At 42.8% G+C, this 23,050-nt stretch overlaps 1 protein-coding gene across 5 annotated transcripts in view; it reads left to right on the top strand.

The window, feature by feature from the left end:
* peak1 (pseudopodium-enriched atypical kinase 1) overlaps positions 1 to 23,050 on the top strand; it is a 260,338-nt gene that overhangs the window by 135,871 nt on the left and 101,417 nt on the right. For all 5 annotated transcript variants that reach the window (XM_035790410.1, XM_035790409.1, XM_052465237.1 and 2 more), the window contains one exon: positions 7,389 to 7,471. The gene's annotated coding sequence lies outside the window, so the exon portion shown is untranslated. The remainder of the gene's footprint in view (positions 1 to 7,388; positions 7,472 to 23,050) is intronic.

The following is a 23,050-nucleotide window of genomic DNA, read 5'->3' as shown; positions in this document are numbered from 1 at the left end:
GCACGGGCCTCTGCCGATTACGAGGACTGTGAGCTCTCATTCTCCGTGGCCGACGCGAGTAAAACATTTAAACATGTTAACCCTCGCGAGGCTGCCGGCCCAGACAGCATCCCAAGCCGCGTCCTCAGAGCAGGTTTACGGACATATTCAGTCTCTCCCTATCCCAGTCTGTTGAGCCCACTTATACCCAAGAAAGCAAAGGTAATTTAACTAAATGACTATCGCCCCATAACACTCTCTTCTGTCATCGTGAAGTGCTTTGTGAGGCTATTTAAGGATTATATCACGTCCACTGTACCAAACACCCTAGACCCATACGAATTTGCATACCACCAACAGATTCACGGATGTTGCAATCACCATCGCAATGCACACTGCCCTATCTCCTCTGGACGAGAGGAATACTTATGTAAGTATGCTTTTCATTGACTACAGTTCAGCCTTCAACACCATAATGCTATCCAAGCGCATCACTAAGCTTGGGGCCCTGGGTCTGAACCCTACCCTGTGCAATTGGGTCTTGCACTTCCTGACAGGCCAACCCCAGGTGGTGAAGGCAACACCTCCGCCACGCTAATCCTCAACATGGGGGTTCCCACAAGGTTGGGTGCTTAACCCCCTCCTGTACTCCCTGTTCACCCATGAGGGTGTAGCCACACACGTCTCTAACTCAATCATCAAGTTTGCTGACGAGACAACAGTGGTAAGCCTGATTACCAACATGGACGAGACATCCTACAGGGAGGTGGTGAGGGCCCTTGAGGAGTAATACCAGGAAAATAACCTCTCCCACAACATCAACAAAACAAAGGAGCAAATTGTGGACTTCAGAAGACAAGAAGATCACACCCCCCCATCTACATCGACTGGAGAGGGTGATAGCTTCAAGCTCCTCAGCGTGCACATGTTGTTGTTAGGTATACTGCATTGTTACTAGCTGGCTACTCTACCCTGTACCTTAGAGGCCCTATGTACATAGTCATTGAACACTGGTCACTTTACTGTCCACAACATTGTTTTACCCATTTCATGTTTTATCGCAGGTTCAGTGAAGTGCTTATGTTTCTAGCTCCAACATTACGGTATACTGTGTGTGGTATGTATGCATGTATGCATGTATGTATTAGTTGAAGTCGGAAGTTTGCATACATCTTAGCCAAATACATTTAAACTCAGTTTCACAATTCCTGACATTTAATCCTAGAAAAAAAATCTGTTTTAGGTCAGTTAGGATCACCACTTTATTTTAAGAATGTGAAATGTCAGAATAATAGTAGAGAATTATTTATTTCAGCTTGTATTTCTTTCATCACATTCCCAGTGGGTCAGAAGTTTACATACTAATTGTGTATTTGGTAGCATAGTGTTTAACTTCGGTCAATCGTTTCAGGTAGCCTTCCACTAGCTTCCCACAATAAGTTGGGTGAATTTTGGCCCATTCCTCCTGACAGAGCTGGTGTAACTGAGTCAGGTTTGTAGTCCTCCTTGCTTCCCACAGGCTTTTTCAGTTTTGCCCACAAATGTTCCATATAATTTGAGGTTAGGGCTTTGTGATGGTCACTCCAATACCTTGACTTTGGTATCTTTAAGCCATTTTGCCACAACTTTGGAAGTATGCTTGGGGTCATTGTCCATTTGGAAGACCCATGTGCGACCAAGCTTTAACTTGCTGACTGATGTCTTGAGACGTTGCTTCAATATATTCACATCATTTTCTCTCCTCATGTTGCCATCTATTTTGTGATTTTGTGCACCAGTCCCTCCTGCAGCAAAGCACCCCCACAAAATGATGCTGCCACCCCCGTGCTTCACAGTTGGAATGGTGTTCTTCGGCTTGCAAGCATCCCCTTTTTTTCCTCCAAACAAAACGATGGTCATTATGGACAAAAAGTTATATTTTTGTCCTCAGACAGAGGACATTTTTCCAAAAAGTATGAGTTTGTCCCCATGTGCAGTTGCAAATCGTAGTCTGTTTTTTATGGTGATTTTGGAGCAGTGGCTTGTTCCTTGCTGAGCGGCCTTTCAGGTTATGTCGATATAGGACTTGTTTTACTGTGGATATAGATACTTTTGTACCTGTGTCCTCCCGCATCTTCACAAGGTCCTTTGCTGTTGTTCTGGGATTGATTTGCACTTTTCACACCAAAGTACGTTCATCTCTAGGAGACCGAACGAGTCTCCTTCCTGAGCTGTGTGATGGCTGGGTGGTCCCATGGTGTTTATACTTTAATCGCAGTTCAGATATCCAGAAGCTCTTTTCGGTCATAAGAGACTGTAGCATCAACATTATGTGCAAAATAAGTTACAAACAATGAGGAAAAACACAAAATAGCACAATTGGTTAGAAGCGCATAAAACAGTAGAAATCCCTCCTGGCGCCATTCAATAACCAAAACCTATATTTTTTTAAAGTCATGGTGTCATGTCATAGCTGACGCCCAATTATTTCTGCAGACATATTTGAATCCTAATTCAGAACATATCTTTAAGAGTTTTGGGAAAATTTAGTAGCATAAAAAACTGAGGGAGATACCTACATTCTGGCGCTAAACTTTTCATCACAGCTCCAACACTGGTGTGGTATTGTCTGACCCGTCCTTCAGTTAACTGAGTGAACTCTTGAGTCATATTTTTATGAGTCAACTCAGCATGTAGGCTGACCTTTGTTTGGAGCTTTTGGTAATGAAGCTATGTATGACTTGGGGAGTGAGTGATATGGTACGTGGTCTTCACTGGAATTTCCCATTAAATTTAGAATTTTTTTGTGATTACTCGTCAACTCAGGTCAAGATAGACCACTGCGTCACTCGGGAGGCCCTAAAGCACTGCATCGCTGTGCCACTAGAGATTCTTGGATCGAGTCCAGGCTCTGTCGCAGCCGACCACGAGACCCATGGGGCGACGCACAATTGGCCCAGCGTCGTCCGGGTTAGGGGAGGGTTTGACCGGCATGGTTGTCCTTGTCCCATCTCGGCGGCAGTGCATGCTGACACGGTTGCCAGATGTACTGTGTTTCCTCCGACACATGGGTGTGGCTGACTTCTGGGTTAAATGGGCATTGTGTCAAGAAGCAATGTGGCTTGGTTGGATTGTGTTTCAGAGGACGCACGGCTCTCGACCTCCGCTTCTCCCGAGTCCGTGCGGGAGTTGCAGTGATAGGACAAGACTGTACCTACCAATTGGATACCACGAAATTGGGGGGTAAAAAAGAATAATAATAACAAACTCCGGGCAAGATATGGACAAATCTCTTTGGCCCAAGGCTTAAGAATTCCCACAGGTTATTTTTCCTCGTAACGTGTTCGGCTTTACAACAGCAATTGGAACGTTAACGGGGCGCTTCAACCTAAATCCACAGTAAGTGAGTCTTGCTCTTTACCTGAAATATTGATATAAGTTTTATCATTGTTTATAGGCCAGAATACAGTTCCCTGGCAGGAACATCACTCAGCGGAGTTTCAGAGCGCCAGCTATAGTTTTTGATAAAACTCACTGTCATTAAACTTTCATTAAAATACACATTCAAGGTAGTGAATTAAAGCTACACTCGTTGTGAATCTATCCACCAAGTCAGATTTGTAAAATGCTATTCGGCGAAAGCATGAGAAGCTATTATCTGATAGCATACACCCCCGAAGTACTGCCACGCTACTTAAAACGACAGATTTTGCGGGAGCCGGCGCTACCCAGAACGCAGAATTAAAATATAAAACATCCATTACCTTTGACAAGCTTCTTTCTTGGCACTCCTATATATCCCATAAACATCACACTTGGGTCTTTTTCCCGGTTAAATCCGTCATTGTATAGCCAAAATGTAATTTTCTGAAGACCGGTCTGATCCAGGAATATTCCCTTTTACATGACGCAACGTCACTTTTTAAAATGACAAAAGGTGCCTATATACTATTACAAAACACTTCAAACTACTTTTCTAAACCAACTTTAGGTATTAATAAATGTTAATTAGCTATACAATTCATCACGGGGCGATCTGTATTCGATAGCAGCTAGTCTGGAAATCATCGGCCATCTTTCACATTTTAAAAACTTCCTGTTGACAGACTGAAACAGGAAAGGGTCAAACGTAATAGAACCAAGGATTAAGTCTGCTCAAAATGCCAGCACTGGCGACATCGTGTGGAAGCTGTAGGCGTTTACATTACTGCTTCATGTATTTGCATTCGTCTTGAACAATACATTGACTGGCAGAGTAATATATTTTTTGTGTTTTTGGAGAACAGTTTTTCGAGGGATTTTTACTGCTAAACACGTTGTGTTATAGCCACAGACACAATTTAACCAGTTTTAGAGACTTCAGAGTGTTTTCTATACACACATACTTATCATTTGTATATACTATATTCCAAACATGAGTAGCAGGACTTTGAAATGTTGCGCGAAAATTTGCAGCTTCCCTAAGAGGTTAAAGACGGATTAGCTGACAACGTTACGAAAACGATGCACACGCTTCAATGGGGCAGAAGGCTGTGTGGTGTTGTGATTCTGGATGGCCAGATGGCTAGCAACAATGACAAGAACCAGCCATGTGGGGAATCGTAGGTGGACGATGTAACTTGTTCTTTATACTATGTCTAGTTTTGCTAACATGGCTAAAATTCACTAGCTAGCTAACCAACAACTGTAGCGATGTATTTTGAGAGACAAGAAGTGCACATTGTGCAAATTTATTAGTGTTTTCAATTAACTTTGGAGACTAAATATAGTTGACATGTTGTCAACAATCTAAGCCAACTGTCTGTTTTGCGCCATAGTTGCGCACGCACCAGTTTTTGTTTTTATCAAAACTCTTCTATCGTAGCTTCTAAAACTGTCTCTCCGCCTCCCTCTTTTCAGTACGCTGTCTTTTTGTGGCCAGTCTCTGAAATCCCAGCAGGCCTCACCTGTAGGTTCATGGCCAACGGGGGTCCCCTAGCTGTCTGTCCACATAAATCAGCCTGCTAACTCTTTAGAAAGGGCTCTCTGCAGTCAGCCCACAACCAATAAACATCATCACACACACACAAGCAGGCACATGCATAATGCACATACACACACATTCTTTGTGGGGACACACATTTCAGTCCCATTCAAACTCCTATTTTCCCCCAATCCCAATCGCAAACCGAAATAACCCGTACTCTTACCCTAACCTTAATCTTAACCCAAAAACCTAACCCTAAAACTAACCCTTAATGTAATTCTAACCCTAACACTAATTCTAACTTTAATCCTAAACCCCTTAGAAATAGCATTTGACCTCGTGATGACTAACAAAATGTCCCCAGTTCATCAAATGTTTGTTCGTTGGGACTTCTGGTCCCCACAAGAATAGTTAAACACATCCACACGCCTGCAAGGACACACACACACACACACACACACACACACACACAATTCCAAACTGGTGATGTTATGCTAATGCTGCTCTGCCTACGGCTCCTAACCTTCCCACTCTACTACTTTTATGAGAAAGAAAGAACTCTCCGCTGAAAAGGACTTTTCTCTTTCCTTTATAGTGCATTACACCCACGTATCCAAAGCTATATATATATATATGTATTCAGACCCATTGACTTGTTCCACATTTTGTTACGTTACAGCCTTATTCTAAAATGGATTAAATTACATTTTTTTCCTCATCAATCTGCACACAATACCTCAATGACAATGTGAAAACAGATACCTTATTTACAAAAGTATTCACACCCTCTGCAATGAGATTCCAAATTGAGCTTCGCTGCATCCTGTTTCCATTGAAAATCCTTGATGTTTCTACAACTTGATTGGAGTCCACCTGTGGTAAATTCAATTTATTGGACATGATTTGGAAAGGCACCTGCCTGTCTATATAAGGTCCCACAGATGACAGTGCATGTCAGAGCAAAAACCAAGCCATGAGGTTGAAGGAATTTTCCGTAGAGCTCCGAGACAGGATTGTGTCGAGGCACAGATCTGGGGAAGGGTACCAAAACATTTCTGCAGCATTGAATGTCCCCAAGAACACAGTGGCCTCCATCATTCTTAAATGGAAGAAGTTTGGAACCACCAAGACTCTTCCTGGAGCTGGCTGCCTGTCCAAACTGAGCAATCGGGGGAGAAGTGCCTTAGTTAGGGAGGTGACCAAGAACCCAATGGTCAGTCTGACAGAGCTCTAGAGTTCCTCTGTGGAGATGGGAGAACCTTCAAGAAGGACAGCCATCTATGCAGCACTCCACCAATCAGGCCTTCATGGTAGAGTAGCCAGAAGGAAACCACTCCTCAGTAAAAGGCAAATGACAGCCTGCTTGGAGTTTGTCAAAAGGCACCTAAAGGACTCTGACTATGAGAAACCAAGATTGAACACTTTCGCCTGAATGCCAAGCGTCACGTCTAGTGGAAACTTGGCACCATCCCTATGGTCAAATGTGGTGGTGACAGCATTATCCTCTAGTGATATCTTTCAACGGCAGGGACTGGGAGACTAGTCAAGATTTAGGGAAACTATTTCGATCTTGTGTCATCGCTGCAACACCCCAAATGGCTCGGGAGGCGAAGCTCGAGTCATTCGCCCTCCAAAGCATGACCTGCCAAAATTGCTTCTTAACACCCTCCCACTTAACCTGGAAGCCAGCCGCATCAATGTGTCGGAGGAAACTCCTTTCACCTGACGACCGAGGTCAGCCTGCAGGTGCCCGGTCCGCCACAAGGAGTTGCAAGAGCATGATGAGCCCAGTAAAGCCCCCCTGGCCAAACCATCCCTTAACCCGGACGGCGCTGGGCCAATTCTGTGCTGCCCTATGTGACTCCAGATCACGGCCGGTTGTGATACAGCCCGGGATCAAACTAGGGTCCGTAGTGCGATGCAGTGCCTTAGACCGTTGTGCCACTCGGGAGCCCCGACTTACAGAGAAAGCCTTGATGAAAACCTGCTCCAGAGCACTCAGGACCTCAGACTGGGGCGAAGGTTCACCTTCCAACAGGACAACGACCCTAAGCACACTGCCAAGACAACACAGGAGTGGCTTCGGGACAAGTCTCTGAATGTCCTTGTGTGGCCCAGCCAGAGCCCGGAATTGAACCAGATCGAACATCTCTGGCGAGACCATTGGCGCTGGTGTGTGCGTACATGTAGGAGGTGTATAATGTAATCTGTATTCTGATCTGTGTTCACTCACCCTGTGTGTCTGAATGAGTGACATGGTTATCATCTCAAGCAAGCAAATTAACAATAGATCTCTCCCGCTCTCTTTCCCACTCTCTCTTTGTCCTCCCTCCCTCCTATCTCTCTCTACCTCCCCATCTCTCGCAATATCTACTTTTCTTCTTTCTCTCTGCCTCTTCCCCTCTGTTTCTCCCTTTCTCTTTCTCCATTTGATTCCCTGTCCCTATTCCTCGCTCCCTCACAGACTCCAGCAGTGATAGTGTTGGTCCGACCACCGTTTGCTGGGAGCTGCTGGGAGTCCATGGCTGCTGTGTGATTCATTACACTGTAAGTTGCCTCCGTTCACTCTTCCTCTGTGCTGTAATATGTGTATGCGTGTCTGCGTCTCTCCCTCTAGCCTTACCGTTAGCTATATAGTGAAGTGTTAAAAGGAGTACAAGTGTGGGAACACAACCAAGATACAGTATATTTTAGAATAGTAGAACGGTACTAGAATATTCCTGCACTCTATGCCTTCAGGAAATGATCAGTGTACTCACCTCTGATGACAAATCTTAGTGTCTGAAGAAAATAAACAACCATTACAATGGGTCAATGGGACAAAAATCACACCCTAGAAATTCCCAGCGTTTACATTTTTTCCCTACAGTTGTTTGCCACCATGCTTGTTGTTTTGGTGATTTATCTCTTCGCCTTAATACCCTACAGCGAACGAAGTGCTTGTCCATATGTCCCGGGGCCCGTTTGCTGAAGACTGTAAAGAGCAGCCATGTGTGTTGCAGCCAAGGCTGCTTTCTGCTCAGCTGTGTTTGTGCAGCACTTTGTACCTCTGCTTCTCTTTTCACAGATGTTACTGTTTGTTTGTGCCAGTGGGGAAACTTCCCTTTAGTTACTGTATTATCCCTGAATACCTTTCTCCCATGGCTGCTCTTCATATTTTGTGAATGACTGTGGTTGAGTGTCTCACGCACACACACACACACACACACACGCGCGCACACACACACACACACACACACACACACACACACACACACACACACACACACACACACACACACACACACACACACACACACACACACACACACACACACACACACACACACACACACACACACACACACACACACACACACACAGAGAAATCTTACACATTCGCTCTCTCATACACATTCGCTCTCTCATATAAACACCAAACAGACACTCTCATATAAACACACACACACCCAAGAGCTCTGACATAACCAGAGAGTTGCATTCAGCCTGGCAGGCTGAGAGGGTATGAGACAGGAGGTTGAATGTGAGCCCTCCTCTCTTGCTGTGCCTCCTTCAGTCAGAGACATAGACTTGTCTCCTGGGCCTCGTGTCTAGGCCAGCTTCCTGACTTCCCTCGGATGGGACTGTGCGCTCCCCTTTTTGTCTGGGTAGGAGAGCAAAACGTTCCCGCTTTGTGTGGATTGTTTGGACTTCGCCTCCAGATGCAATGTGATTCCTCCCCAATGTCCGTAATCCAAAGAGCATAGAGTGTATTTCCATTTGAAAATGCAAGGTCTTCAATGCAACAACCTGAGCTAGAAGGACTTGGAAATGGAATCCACCTCACGACTCCATGGATGCTTTGTTCTCTAGAAGTAGGTGGGTCAATTATTGAATTATAAGTGCTTTGTAATGTAGAAGTAAAGTAAGTGGGTATGTTTATGTTTTTTATAGTATAGTGGACGTCCAAATTTGCCCGCAGCCAAAACATGTTCCTCAAGACTGCCAAGTGTGAATTAACAGCCTGGGAATGAACATGTGAAACCTTAATGCTAGCAAACTGCTCGTCTTGAGACGAGTGTGAGTTATTTGAATGATACCTGTCTGGATACATTTCATACATGTGTTGTGACACATAACTTTGGGTCTGTACTGAAAAGAACGGTCGCCCGTTTCCCCATTATCCTCATCAGTATGGGTCTCGGCAGTGCCACGGGAAAGAGCTACATTTCACCCATCTCGGCTCCTCTCTGCCTCTCATGCCTTATTTGAGTTGTTACTGACTCTACTTGCTCTCCATCCTGCCATTTAAACATCACTCCTATAAAGAAATCGAATCATTCCCCGCTGCCCCCTTCTCTCACACACATACACACACTTCAGCCATGGCATTGGAATAACCTCAGCCTGCAATCATGCATTGAGCCTCTGATCTCTGTCCTCAGTATGTTGCTGTCCCCAGAGAGATGTAAAAGAGGGTGAAGACTCTCTTTCACTCAATCACCCATGCTCCTTCCTCATATAGGAATACAGTTAGGCACTGATGATGCCCCAAGGCTACAGAAAGTCACACGTTTGAGCTCATCCCCGATTTAGAGCAAATGGAGAGGATGGGCAATTGAAACAAGTAGACAAATTGACGCTGGCATTAAGGGCCCGGCCTCGAATCGGTAGTGAAAACTTGGGAGAAAATATAGCACATACTTAGTTAGGCTCAAGGTTAGAAATTACGCTTTTTTTCACACCACTGTGAAACGTGTCCCTGGTCTCTATTCGTCAGTGAGTGTTTTTAGACCTAAAGCTAAAATTCCCTCTGATCCTGGCCTCGTTTCCCAGAGCCTTTTGTAAAAGTTAGACTCAGCAATATGACATTGTCAGTCTTTGATTCTCTTCTTCTCCTTGCATTCCATAGAGCTGTGTTAACTTTATGTACGCGTTGACGTAGAGTAGGCTATACATGTTAATCCCGAGAAACAAAATGCATATTTACCCAGGTAAACCCGTATTTCCCACCAAAACCAGAAGTGTCATTCTAAAGCATAAAAAACTCTGGGACAGAATCATTCTAAAAGCCAATTTATGCTCCGAAAATATGTTTGGAGGCTCCATATGGAGGGTGTGACGCAATTGTGGAGCACCTGGAGGCACGCAGAGGCCAAATGTAAGGGTCTCTTTTCCAAGTTTAAAATGATAAACATTCAACATTGGCCATGCTGTCAATCCAGCATGACTTCTGCCGCGCTCAAAACTGGGAAATCTCAGACTTCAGTGAGTTCAAGACAACTGGGAACTCTGGGGGGGGGGGACTAGCTCCGACTGGGGAAGATACATTTTGAACGGCCATCCAACTAGGAATTGCAAGTCGGGAACTTGGGCCTCTTTCTAGAGCTCCGACCTGAAGATCACTGGCGTCATCATGATTTAACTTAGTTTTTTTTCAGTCTTCTCTTGAAAGCACCATAAATCCAGAGAATGACAGACTGTATTATTATTTATTTGTTAACCTTTATCCAACTAGGCAAGTCAATGTTCCCCTCATAATTTAGCCAACTGTTCTGACTTAGTGGTTTAGCCTATAGCCAGTTTTAGAGAAATATAAAAATTGAATATTGTAAGAGATTTGATTGTCTGCTTATATTCTCCCTTTATTTATCCTAAGGTTCTGACTTGGTGTGCTGTAAGAACGGCCCATGTTCTGAATTATTTTGCAGTACATTTCAAAAGGGCCTCCCGAGTGGTGCATCTGTCTAATGCACTGCATCGCGGTGCTAGAGGTGTCACTACAGACCCGGGTTCAATCCCGGGCTGTATTTCAACCGGCCTTGATAGAGAGTCGAATAGGGCGGCGCACAATTGGCCCAGCGTCGTCCGGGTTAGGGGTGGTTTTGGCCGTTATTATAAATAAGAATTTGTCTTAACTGACTTGCCTAGTTTAAAGATAGATTTTTTAAAAAAATGCCAAAAGTCCTGAACAAATAGTTATTGACTACGTTCGTCCTAGCTTTCTTCTTATCTTCTCGTCATTCATTCCCTTATGCCATAGTTGTACATCTCAATTGTCAGTAGAAACCACATTTGTTTTAAGCAAGTCAGCCATATCAGCTATCTTTTCAAAAAAGGCAGTAAATGAGGCTGAATGAACTGTTTCTCTGCCAGACAAGGCTCCACTGATAGCCAAGTGTAGCAGTGGTAAGGTGTTGGGACTCTGCTGTTGGGACAGCTTTATGTAGGCCCTAACAGTTTGTGGGCACCATCTGTCACCGTTATATCGCAATGAATGTATTGTTTAGTGTTGTGATGTGTAGTGGCTTTGCTGGCATGCATCCCCCCCCAAATGTTTTTGTTTTGCCCCACCAAGATTTTCTCAAATCGCCACTGTCCCGCCACATCGTGTTTCCATCTCCTTTACTCCTTTCTTGAGCAAGCACACAGGCTGTTAACAGTTTAGTGAAATATGTTTTGTTGCGTAAACATATTACTATCAATGTTCCCGACTAGATTTCACTTGGTTTCCCAAATGAAGCACTGGGTAGCTGCAGGAGCAAGGTTGGAGATCCCATGGCATACAGAGTTTGGGTGAAATAAGTGTTCTATTTATTCCTTAGCTACTCATATCATCCATTTTAGAATAAGGCTGTAACGTGACAAAATGTGGAAAAAGGTCAAAGGGTCTGAATACTTTCAGAATGCAGCGTATGATTTGACTTCAATGACATTCTAAGGTTTGAAAAAGTTGACAAAAAAAACGGATCACTTTTACGCTCAACATTTGCCACTTCATATGCGCTATTTTTATTCAGTTCAATTATATTCTTCTTACTATAAAATATATATATAGATAGATAGAGTTGAAGTCAGAAGTTTACATACACTTAGGTTGGAGTCACTATAACTCGTTTTTCAACCACTACACACATTTCTTGTCAACAAACTATAGTTCTGGCAAGTCGGGTTTGGACATTTACGTTGTGCATGACACAAGTCATTTTTCCAACAGTTGTTTCACTTATAATAAACTGTATCAGAATTCCAGTGAGTCAGAAGTTGACTGTGCCTTTAAACAGCTTGGAAAATTCCAGAAAATTATGTCATGGCTTTATAAGCTTCTGATAGGCTAATTGACATAATTTGAGTCAACTGGAGGTGTACCTGTGGATGTATTTCAAGGCCTACTCTCAAACTCAGTGCCTCTTTGCTTGACATCATGGGAAAATCTAAAGAAATCAGCCAAGACCTCCGGTTCATCCAAGTCCGGTTCATCCTTGGGAGCATTTTTCAAAACCCTGAAGGTACCACGTTCATCTGTGCAAACAATAGTACGCAGGTATAAACACCACGAGACCACGCAGCTGTCATACCGCTCAGGATGGAGACGTGTTCTGTCTCCATCCTGAGAAAATCAATCCCAGAACAACATCAAAGGACCTTGTGAAGATGCTGGAGGAAACCGGTACAAAAGTATCTATATCCACAGTAAAACTATTCCTATGTTGACATAACCTGAAAGACCGCTCGGCAAGGAAGAAGCCACTGCTCCAAAACCGCCAGAAAAAAGCCAGAATATGGTTTGCAACTGCACATGGACAAAGAAATTTTTGGAGAAATGTCCTCTGGTCTGATGAAACAAAATTGAACTGTTTGGCCATAATGACCATCATTGTGTTTGGAGGAGAAAGGGGGAGGATTTGAACCCGAAGAATACCATCCCAACCGTGAAGAACAGGGGTGGCAGCATCATGTTGTGCAGGAGGGACTGGTGCACTTCACACAATAGATGGCATCATGAGAAAGGAAAATGATTTGGTTATATTGAAGCAACATCTCAAGACATCAGTCTGGAAGTTAAAACTTGGTCACAAAAGGGTCTTCCAAATGGACAATGACCCCAAGCATACTTCCAAAGTTGTGGCAAAATGGCTTAAGGACAACAATGTCAAGGTATTGGAGTGGCCATCACAAAGCCCTGACTTCAATCCTATAGAAAATGTGTTGGGAGAACTGAAAAATCGTGTGAGAGCAAGGAGGCCGACAAACCTGACTCAGTTACACCAGCTCTGTTAGGAGGAATGGGCCAAAATTCACCCGACTTATTGTGGGAAGCTTGTGGAAGGCTACCCGAAACATTTGACCCAAGTTAAACAATTTAAAGACAATGCTACCAAATACTAATTGAGTATATGTAAACTTCTGACCCACTGGGAATGTGATGAAAGAAATAAAAGCTGAAATAAATAATTCTCTACTATTATTCTGACATTTCACATTCATAAAATAAAGTGGTGATCCTAACTGACCTAAAACAGATTTTTTTTCTAGGATTAAATGCCAGGAATTGTGAAAAACTGAGTTTAAATGTCGTTGGCTAAGGTGTATGTAAACTTCCCACTTCAACTGTATAAGCATACTGTATCTTGTCAGCTAAATGAACAACACTACAGCCTATGCCATGGACCGTAGCCAGATAACATACAGTAGACCAACTCATATTCTGTTCACCTGAAAAACATGTTCTTCTTATCATGATGTTTCTTTAGACCTGACTAAAATAAATAGTGGATTTGTGGTTTATTGTACCGGCAGTCTTTTGCAATACAGTAACTGTCTGACCGCTACAGCCCTAGTCCTATATAAACACATTCACCCTGGACAACTTCCTTCACAACAGCTCTACTCAATAGTTCTGCTCTGAGAAGCGCAAAAAGTATGAATACCCTACATGCTTTACAGCCACTTCAGATGTCGGGCTGACCATGCAGACCTTTTAAAGCTCAAATGAAATACTTCGGAGTCGGGCAACCATTTGGTTCAAACATCTACTGCAAAATTAATTAAAATTAAATTATACTGACACCATCTAACAATTTCCCCCTCCAGAAATGAGCGCAATAACACATTGGTCAAATTATTTGTCAAAAAATATTGTAACATATTGGGCAATACATATACATACAATACATATTTAATTTAACTGTGTACATAATGTTGCTGCTACCATCTCTTACGACCGTAAATAACTTCTAGACATCAGAACAGCGATTACTCACCGCGGACATTGAGAAACTTTTTCCTTTAACGAGTCCAACGAGAAGACTTTCCTGCTTTCACTGGAACAGGCCCAGATCCCCGCCTTTTGCGTGAAGAAAGACGCAGGAAAAGGGGCTGCAGATCGGGCAGCCGGAGGTGAGCGAGTAAACTACCATCCATTGTTCTTGCTGACGTGCAATCGTTGGAAAATAAAGTTGATGACCTACGTTTTAAGATTATCCTACCAACGGGACATTAAAAACTGTAACATCTTATGTTTCACCGAGACGTTGCTGAACGACGATACGGACAATATAGAGCTAGCGGGATTTTCCATGCACCGGCAGAACAGACGCTACCTACGAGGGGTGGGGTGTGTGTGTCTATTTGTCAATAACAGCTGGTGTGCAATGTCTAATATTTAAAAAGTCTTGAGGTATTGCTCGCCCGTACCTTATAAGCTGTAGACCACACTATCTACCAAGACAGTTCTCATCTATATTATTCGTTGTCTATTTACCACCACAGAACAAAGCTGGCACTAAGACAACTCTCAACCAACTCTATAAGGTCATAAGCAAAGAAGAAAATACTCACCCAGAAGCGGTGCTCTTAGTGTGACTTTAATGCTGGCAAATCAAATATATAGCCCTTCGTACATCAGCTTATATCTCAAAGTGCTGTACAGAAAGCAATGCAGGTGTAGAAGCACGGGGGCTAGGAAAAACTCCCTAGAAAGGCCGAAACCTAGGAAGAAACCTAGAGAGGAACCAGGCTATGTGGGGTGGCCAGTCCTCTTCTGGCTGTGCCGGGTGGAGATTATAACAGAACATAGCCAAGATGTTCAAATGTTCATAAATGACCAGCATGGTCAAATAATAATAATCACAGGCAGAACAGTTGAAACTGGAGCAGCAGCATGGCCAGGTGGACTGGGGACAACAAGGAGTCATCATGTCAGGTAGTCCTGAGGCATGGTCCTAGGGCTCAGGTCCTCAGAGAGAGGAAGAAAGAGAGAATTAGAGAGACCATACTTAAATTCACACAGGACACCGGATAGGACAGGAGAAGTACTCCAGATATAACAAACTGACCCTAGCCCCCCGACACAAACTACTGCAGCATAAATACTGGAGGCTGAGACAGGAGGGGTCAGGAGACACTGTGTCCCCATCCGATGACACCCCCGGACAGGGCCAAACAGGAAGGATATAACCCCACCCACTTTGCCAAAGCACAGCCCCCACCCCACTAAAGGGATATCTTCAACCACCAACTTACCATCCTGAGACAGGGCAGAGTATAGCCCACAAAGATCTCCGCCACGGCACAACTCAAGGGGGTTCATCTGTTTTTCCAAATTTTTACCAGCATGTCACATGTGCAACCATAAAAAAATCCTAGACCACCTTTACTCCACACACAGCGATGCATACAAAGCTCTCCCCTGCCCTCCATTTGGCAAATCTGACAATAATTCTATCCCCCTGATTCCTGCTTACAAGCAGAAACTAAAGCAGGAAGTACCAGTGACTCGCTCAATACGGAAGTGGTCAGATGACGCGGATGCTACACTACAGGACTGTTTTGCTAGCACAGACTGGAATATGTTCCGTGATTCATCCAATGGCATTGAGGAGTACACCACCTCAGTCATCGGCTTCATCAGTCCCCACAGTGACTGTATGTACATATCCCAACCAGAAGTAATGGATTACAGGCAACATCCGCATCGAGCTAAAGGCTGCCGCTTTCAAGGATTGGGACACTAATCCGGACGCTGATAAAAAAAATCCTGCTTTGCCCTCAGACGAACCATCAAACAAGCAAAGCGTCAATACAGGATTAAGATTGAATCCTACTACACTGGCTCTGAAGCTCGTTGGATGTGGCAGGGCTTGAAAACTATTACGGACTACAAAGGGAAACCCAGACGTGAGCTGCCGAGTGACGCGAGCCTACCAGATGAGCTAAATGCCTTTTTATGCTTGCTTTTAGGCAAGCAACACTAAAGCATGCACGAGAGCACCAGCTGTTCTGGATGACTGTGTGATAATGCTCGCGGTAGCCGATGTGAACAAAACCTTTAAACAGGTCAACATTCACAAAGCCGCTGGGACAGACTGATTACCAGGATGTGTACTCAAAGCATGCGCGGACCAACTGTCAAGTGTCTTCACTGACATTTTCAACCTCTCCCTGACCGTATACTACTATGCGGTTGTCTGAGCTTTCTATTCATGAATCATTTTGTTTGCAAAGGAAAAGTAAATGTCGACTGTTTTAGCATTTTCAATGTGCGCCTCAGCAGAAATATTTGTTCATGTCCCATATGCTTTTGTCATTGCGACAATAACTTTGTCTCTCACAAGTTCACACAAACACCAGTAAGTACATACATGTGCACATATACATACACACAGACTTGTGCTTTTTGTCCTTGGTTCTGAAAACTGAAGCCTGGCGTCAGTGAAGATCTCTCAGGGTGTCATCTTAAGGACACAACTAGAGTCACTCTGAACGCCTCTGTTGACATCTGTTTCTGTTGGAGAGGTATTCAGCGCTGGTTAAGAAAGACAGTTCATGTGGAGTTCTTGCCCTTCATTGTGCATAAAAATCAAAGTTCTTGGAGACTATAATAATATGTAGATGTTTTTATGCGTTCTGAAAACACTGGGTGGTTTGGGGGTTGTCTCCCCTGGTTTATATGTTGTAGTTGTGCTCAGTGGATTAAGAAATGAAAGGGAAAGGTGTTTGAGTGAGTCATGAGGACTGAACTTGAAGAAATCTGCCTGAATATTTCGGTCATTTTTTCCCTACTTGTTCTTGGTACTGATGTTGCTCATTTTCCGTTGGAAGTATATAAGTGTCTGTTTACAACAACAAAAATGTGTGTGCTTTGCATGTGTGTGTTCATCTGTGTGTGTGTAAGCTTGTGTGTGCATGTGTTGGTCTAAGTGTACTCCACCCACACATCTCTCAGTGCTGCCTGTTCTCTGTCTGCACTCTGGCTGCCGGTTGGTGGTTGCCCCCGGGGCAGCATGCGTCTTCCCCCTGGGACTCTGCGGAGTCTTTCCCATGGTATAACTCCCAGACCTTCCGCAACAGCACACAGCCCTGGAATGCACTTTCTTTCCTTCTCTCTCGCTCTCGGCAAGACAAAATGCCCCAGAATTTGAAGAATGCAGGGCTGTTCTGTTTCTCATTGAGTGGCAGAGAGGCCAGGGGGAGAGGGGGGGAAAACAGGCCTAGGAGGCTCATTAACCCTTCCAGGGGTACGGACCATACCCAAAAACCAATCTGTTACCGCAAATTGCTTGTACTTGTGTGGGAACATTTGAAGAAAGTTCAAATGTAAAGTTTTCAGAACGTTTGGGACTACGTTGGACTGTTACTGAACGTTGTAGGAGCGTTTATTTACTTATTTGTATTGGATGGATGGATGGATGGATGGATGGATGGATGGATGGATGGATGACAAACAAAAGGAAACAACAGTAGAAATATGAGTGTTTGTGATTCTGTGCATCTCTAAGCACGTCTCCATCCAACCATTTAATGTGGATTAATTACCTGACTCATGAAAAAAGGCACGGCCAAGCTAATGGAAACATGAAATTCCGGTAAAAAATAAAATAAAATGCCGACAGACAATTTGTATGCTCGACATAGTTGGATCTTTTTGTGTCGGTAGAATGTATGAAATGAGTTATGAACTTCACAGGGTGGTGAATGTGCAAGGTGATGAGCTGGATACTCTTTTCCATGATGGATGGCTGCTGTTTGATAAATACGAATAATATCTCTCTTCTTCATAATCATCTCGTACTGTAGGTAGCCTACCCCCACTGTATCTGCGAGCTGTTGGCTAGAGAGCATGTTTCAAGAGTGGGAACATCTGCTAAGTAACCAACAGTTTTTGTGACAAAACCATCAGTAGAATTGAAAGTGAGATGGAAACCCATTTAACTTGTGTTTTTCATTCGGTACATTGGAATTTAACTGTCAGTCATTTTTATGTGCATTAAGTCATCACGCACAGGCTATTATCCGCAGAATGCCAGTTTGATGGAAACAAATCTCTCGTTGGAAAATGTGCATATTGTTTTATGCAGATTTTGGAATATTTGGATGAAAATCTGTTGCAAATTGGAACAGCTACTGGCTGTTTATTTTTGCCACAGCAAGCCTTGTGTTGAATCCCCTCAGCATCTTGCATTGTAAATCTGCTAGAGAAAATCCAGCGTGAATAAGCGCCCTCTGGGAACACATCTGAGGAACCTTCAGTGTTCCTGCTCCAAAGTGTCCACACAGTGAATAAAAATGAACATTTCCACCGCAAATGTCTTTTGTAAGACAAGCAGCAGTGTGCTACATGCTGATTGTCCTTCAGTTTGTGGTATTAGACCAACACGGAATTGTGTAGGTAGTACAAACACACACACACACACACACACACACACACACACACACAAAGCGAGTGAGAACCGGCCAGCCCTTCACCATAGTACATCACACTGGACACAATCTATTACAGCGCTTAGTGTTGTGGATCATCAATACTATGCGTTATTGCCCAGCAAGCCAATAAAGATTATATGGTGGGACATTTAGTGCTGTGATGCATCGATTGAGGAGTTAAGCCTGGCACTTTTATCTCAGCCCTATAGACCTCTGAGGAGTTCTCAGTACATCCAGCCACCCTCTGTCTGCGGTCAATAGTGTTCAATGTGGAACAAAACCACTGTTTCTTAGTTCGCCTATTTCTCCCACTTTTTGTCATTTAAGTGGCTTGTTTTAGCATTAAAGCAGACTCTCATTTGGGAAAGAAATTGCTGTCCTACAACAATTGCTGTCCTGTAATTATCTGATAATGCCTATTGTATGACTCTACTAACAGTGATTGGCATTGTTTGTTTGTTGGTATTACATTGCATTGGTGCAGATACACCGTTGTGTATCTCACAAATATTAGGTGACATAGTTATATTGGACTGTGTACTATACGAGTACCAATGCTGTCCCTAATGCTGGTATTTTAAGTTGTTTTCATCCAATATACTGTCCTTTAACCTCCACCTTCCATAATGATTTGAACTAAAACCTCTATTAAAGAGGCTTGGTGACTGGATGTCTCCTGTGATGGCAATTACTCTTAGTACAACCCATTCCCTGATGCTGCACTAACATTTTAATTCCCTGGACAGCAGCCCCCCGATGATAATTGGAAAATAAATGTAATTGAGAGTGTGAAATATTACATGTTGTAATTAGAGGTTAACCTTATTGTTGGACAGATGTTTTGTAAAAGGAATCAGAAAATTGACTGAAGGAGCATTATTTGGCAGTGAAACGGCTCGTAGAATGGGGATGCTAGTTCTCGCTGTTGGATTTACAGTATCATCTGCAATTCATCTTAGTGACCATATTTACTACTCAGATGTGTTTTCATCTCTGCCCCTCAGATTGGTCAGCAGTGAACTTCCTTCATCATACACAAAATGGCTCCTATGCCAGGATCTCTTATTTCCCTATGACCATCTTCTACAATGCCTTCAGAAAGTATTCACGCCCCTTGACTTTTTCCACATTTTGTTGTGTTACGGCCTGAATTTAAAATCTATTAAATGGATATGTTGTGTCTACTCAATTCCCCATAATGTCAGTGTAATTATGTTTTTAGGAATGGATATAAATCATTTAAAAATGAAAAGCTGAAATGTCTTTGAGTCAATAAGTATTCAACCCCTTTGTAAAGCAAGCCTAAATAAGTTCAGGAGTAAAAATATGCTTAACAACTCACACATAATAAGTTGCATGGACTCTGTGTGCAATAATAGTGTTTATATGAGTTTTGAGTGACTACCTCATCTCTGTACACCGACAAATACAATTCTTTAAGGTCCCTCCGTCGAGCAGTGAATTTCAAACAAAGATTGACCCACAAAGCCCACAGAGGTTTTCCAATGCCTCACAAAGAAGGGGCACCTATTGGTAGATGGGTAAAAAAATAAAAACAAAGCAGACATTGAATATCCTTTTGAGCATGGTGAAATTAGTAATTATACTTTGGATGGTGTATCAATACACCCAGTCACTACAGGCATCCTTCCTAACTCAGTTGCCAGAGAGAAAGGATACCACTCAGGGATTTCACCAAGTGGCCAAATGTGACTTTAAAACAGAGTTTACTGGCTGTGACAGGAGAAAACTGAGGATGGATCAACAACATTGCAGTTCCTCCATAATACTAAGCTAAATGACTGTGAAAGAAGGAAGCCTGTACAGAATACAAATATTCCAAAACATGCGTCCTGTTTGCAATAAGGCACTATTGTAAAACGGAAGAAAATGTGGCAAATAAATCCAGAGTTAATATTGGAGCAAACGCATCACTGAGTACCATGGTGGTGGCTGCATCAGGTTATGGGAATGCTTGTCAGTGTCATGGACCAGGGATTTTTTTTAGGATAAAAAGAAACGGAATAGAGCTAAGCACAGGCAAAATCCTAGAGGAAAACTGGGTTGTCTGCTTTTCAACAGACACTGGGAGACAAATTCACCTTTCGATAGGACAATAACCAATAACACAAGGCCAAATGTACACTGGAGTTGCTTACCAAGACAACGTTGATTATTCATGGGTGGCATAGTTACAGTTTTGACTTAAATCAACTTGAAAATGTATCACAAGATATGAAAATGGCTGTCTAGCAATGATCAACAACCAACTTTTTATAATTGTAATGGCTTTTTAAAAAAATTCAAAATAATTTCACCTTTATTTAACCAGGTAGGCCAGTTGAGAACAAGTTCTCATTTACAACTGCGACCTGGCCAAGATAAAGAAAAGCAGTGCGACAAAAAAAACAGAGTTACACATGGGATAAACAAACGTACAGTCAATTACACAATAGAAAATCTGTATACTGTGTGCTTAGCAGATACGAAAAGACAATCAGTATTTACCTGGCTAAAAGAGAAGGGATATAATATCTATTGTTAAAAGGAAACTCATTCAATAATTTTAGATGAAGTTGTGTGGAAACAGGACTGGAATATATTTCTTCCTTGGGCAAAGAAATTCAGAAGGGGTGATATTATTTAACAGTAATTTTGATCCGAATTTGCAAATTGTCAAAACAAGATCAAGGTAGATGGGTGATTTTAAATATGTTATTGGACCATAAACCGATATGGCTCATATGGTCCCAATAATGTTGACCCACGCTTATTTGAAAATATATATAATAATTGATCAACCAAGCAATACAATACAAGCAATACAATACTCTATTATTATGGTGGGAGATTATCATTTTTACCTGGAGTTAAAGCTGCAGATAGCAGTACTGGGTGATTTTGAAAAATCAGTCAATCGATCAAAAATATATCGTAATACTTTTAGCAAACAAATGTAACTTTAATCTACAATCTGTAGAAACTGAGAATGGAATGTGTCAGACCTTTTATGAAGTATAACAGCACAGTTGAAAAAGAGATGGCAAATCGAAATCCAATATGGATGGTGTTAAGAGATAGATAGGAGGAGTTGAATGGAGTTGAAGGGTGGGACTGTTAACAAGAACCAATGTAAAATGTGTATAGGTTCAGAACGTTTGGGAAACAGCACAGTTAAAATACAGTGGGGAGAACAAGTATTTGATGCACTGCCGATGTTGCAGGTTTTCCTACTTACAAAGCACGTAGAGGTCTGTAATTTGTATCATAGGTACACTTAAACTGTGAGAGACGGAATCTAAAACAAAAATTTGCATTGGATGGACATCAGAAAAAGATGGGAGCGGTTGAGGGTAGATTTAACTATTGTAAAATAGATTGTGTCTGTAAAATGTATATAATGTGCATAAGCTGGAAGTGGTCAGCCGAAGTGGTGTTGTTCATTAGTTTACTCCAATTAGGGGAGGGAAAGTATGGTTACTGAAAAAAAACAACTTTACAGAACTTGAATCATTTAAAAAAAAAAATATTGTGCAAATATTGTACAATCCAGGTGTGCAAAACTCTTGGAGACTTGCCCAGAAAGACTCACAGCTGTAATCGCTGCCAAAGGGGATTCTAACATGGTATTCATACCCCTTGACATACTCCACATTTTGTTGCGTCACAGCCTGAATTCAAAATGAATTAAATATACTTTCTCACCCATCTATACACAATACCCAATAATGACAAAGTGAAAACATTGTTTTTAGTAATGTTTGCACGTTTATTGAAAATGAAATTACAGAAATATCTCATTTATCCTTGGGGTATGTCTTCTTGGGTATGTCTGTATCAGCTTTTGCACATCTGGATTTTCTCCCATCCTTCCTGGCAGATTTTCTCAAGTTCGGTTAAGTTAGATGGGGAGCGGCGGTTGACAACAATGTTCAGGTCTTTCCACAGATGTCTTGATTAGCTCAACCACTTTCATATTCTTGTTCTGAAGCCATTTCAGCGTTGCTTTGACTGAATGCCTGGGGTCATTGTCCTGTTTGATTGTAAATCTTTGCCATAGCCTAAGGTCGTTTGGCTCTATTTATCGTTCACTCTATCCTGCCAGTCGCCAAGTCGCTTCCGCTGAGCAGCATCCCCATAGCATGTTGCTGCCACCACCATGCTTCACTCTCTTGCGCCCTTCAAACTTCAGCAGGGAGTGGCCTGCTTTAAAATGATTATTAACAACTCGGTCCACACCCCTGGTGCCACACTCTTAGCTCCCCTCTTCCTGCCACTGTAGCCATCACATAGTGAATCCACAAGCTACATTTTGAATGCCTTCAGGGACCAGCGCCCACAGGGTCCCTCACACAATGTTGCGCATCCTTCAACACACCATACTTACGCCATTTTCTGCCTGTGCATCCAACGTTGTAATAGCTCCTCAGTTGGTCGAGATGGTCAACACCGCCCATTTTCTTGTGGTAATCCAAGCCCTGGAACAGATATACTGTAAATGTGTTCCGCCTGAACTTGGACACGGGTTCTTCCCTGAGCTGTTTGTGGACAGAAGATGCATCCCTTTTCTTTCCTCCAGCGACATGCCATTACTTTAACTGCAGGACATTTCACACACTGACATTTCTGTAGCGTTCCCTCCATAATGGCATCATTGAAGCT

The sequence above is a fragment of the Oncorhynchus keta genome, chromosome 17, assembly GCF_023373465.1.
Source record: "Oncorhynchus keta strain PuntledgeMale-10-30-2019 chromosome 17, Oket_V2, whole genome shotgun sequence".
Classification (NCBI taxonomy): domain Eukaryota; kingdom Metazoa; phylum Chordata; class Actinopteri; order Salmoniformes; family Salmonidae; genus Oncorhynchus; species Oncorhynchus keta.
Note: the sequence above shows the minus strand (reverse complement) of the source record. Positions and strands in the feature narration are given on the sequence as shown.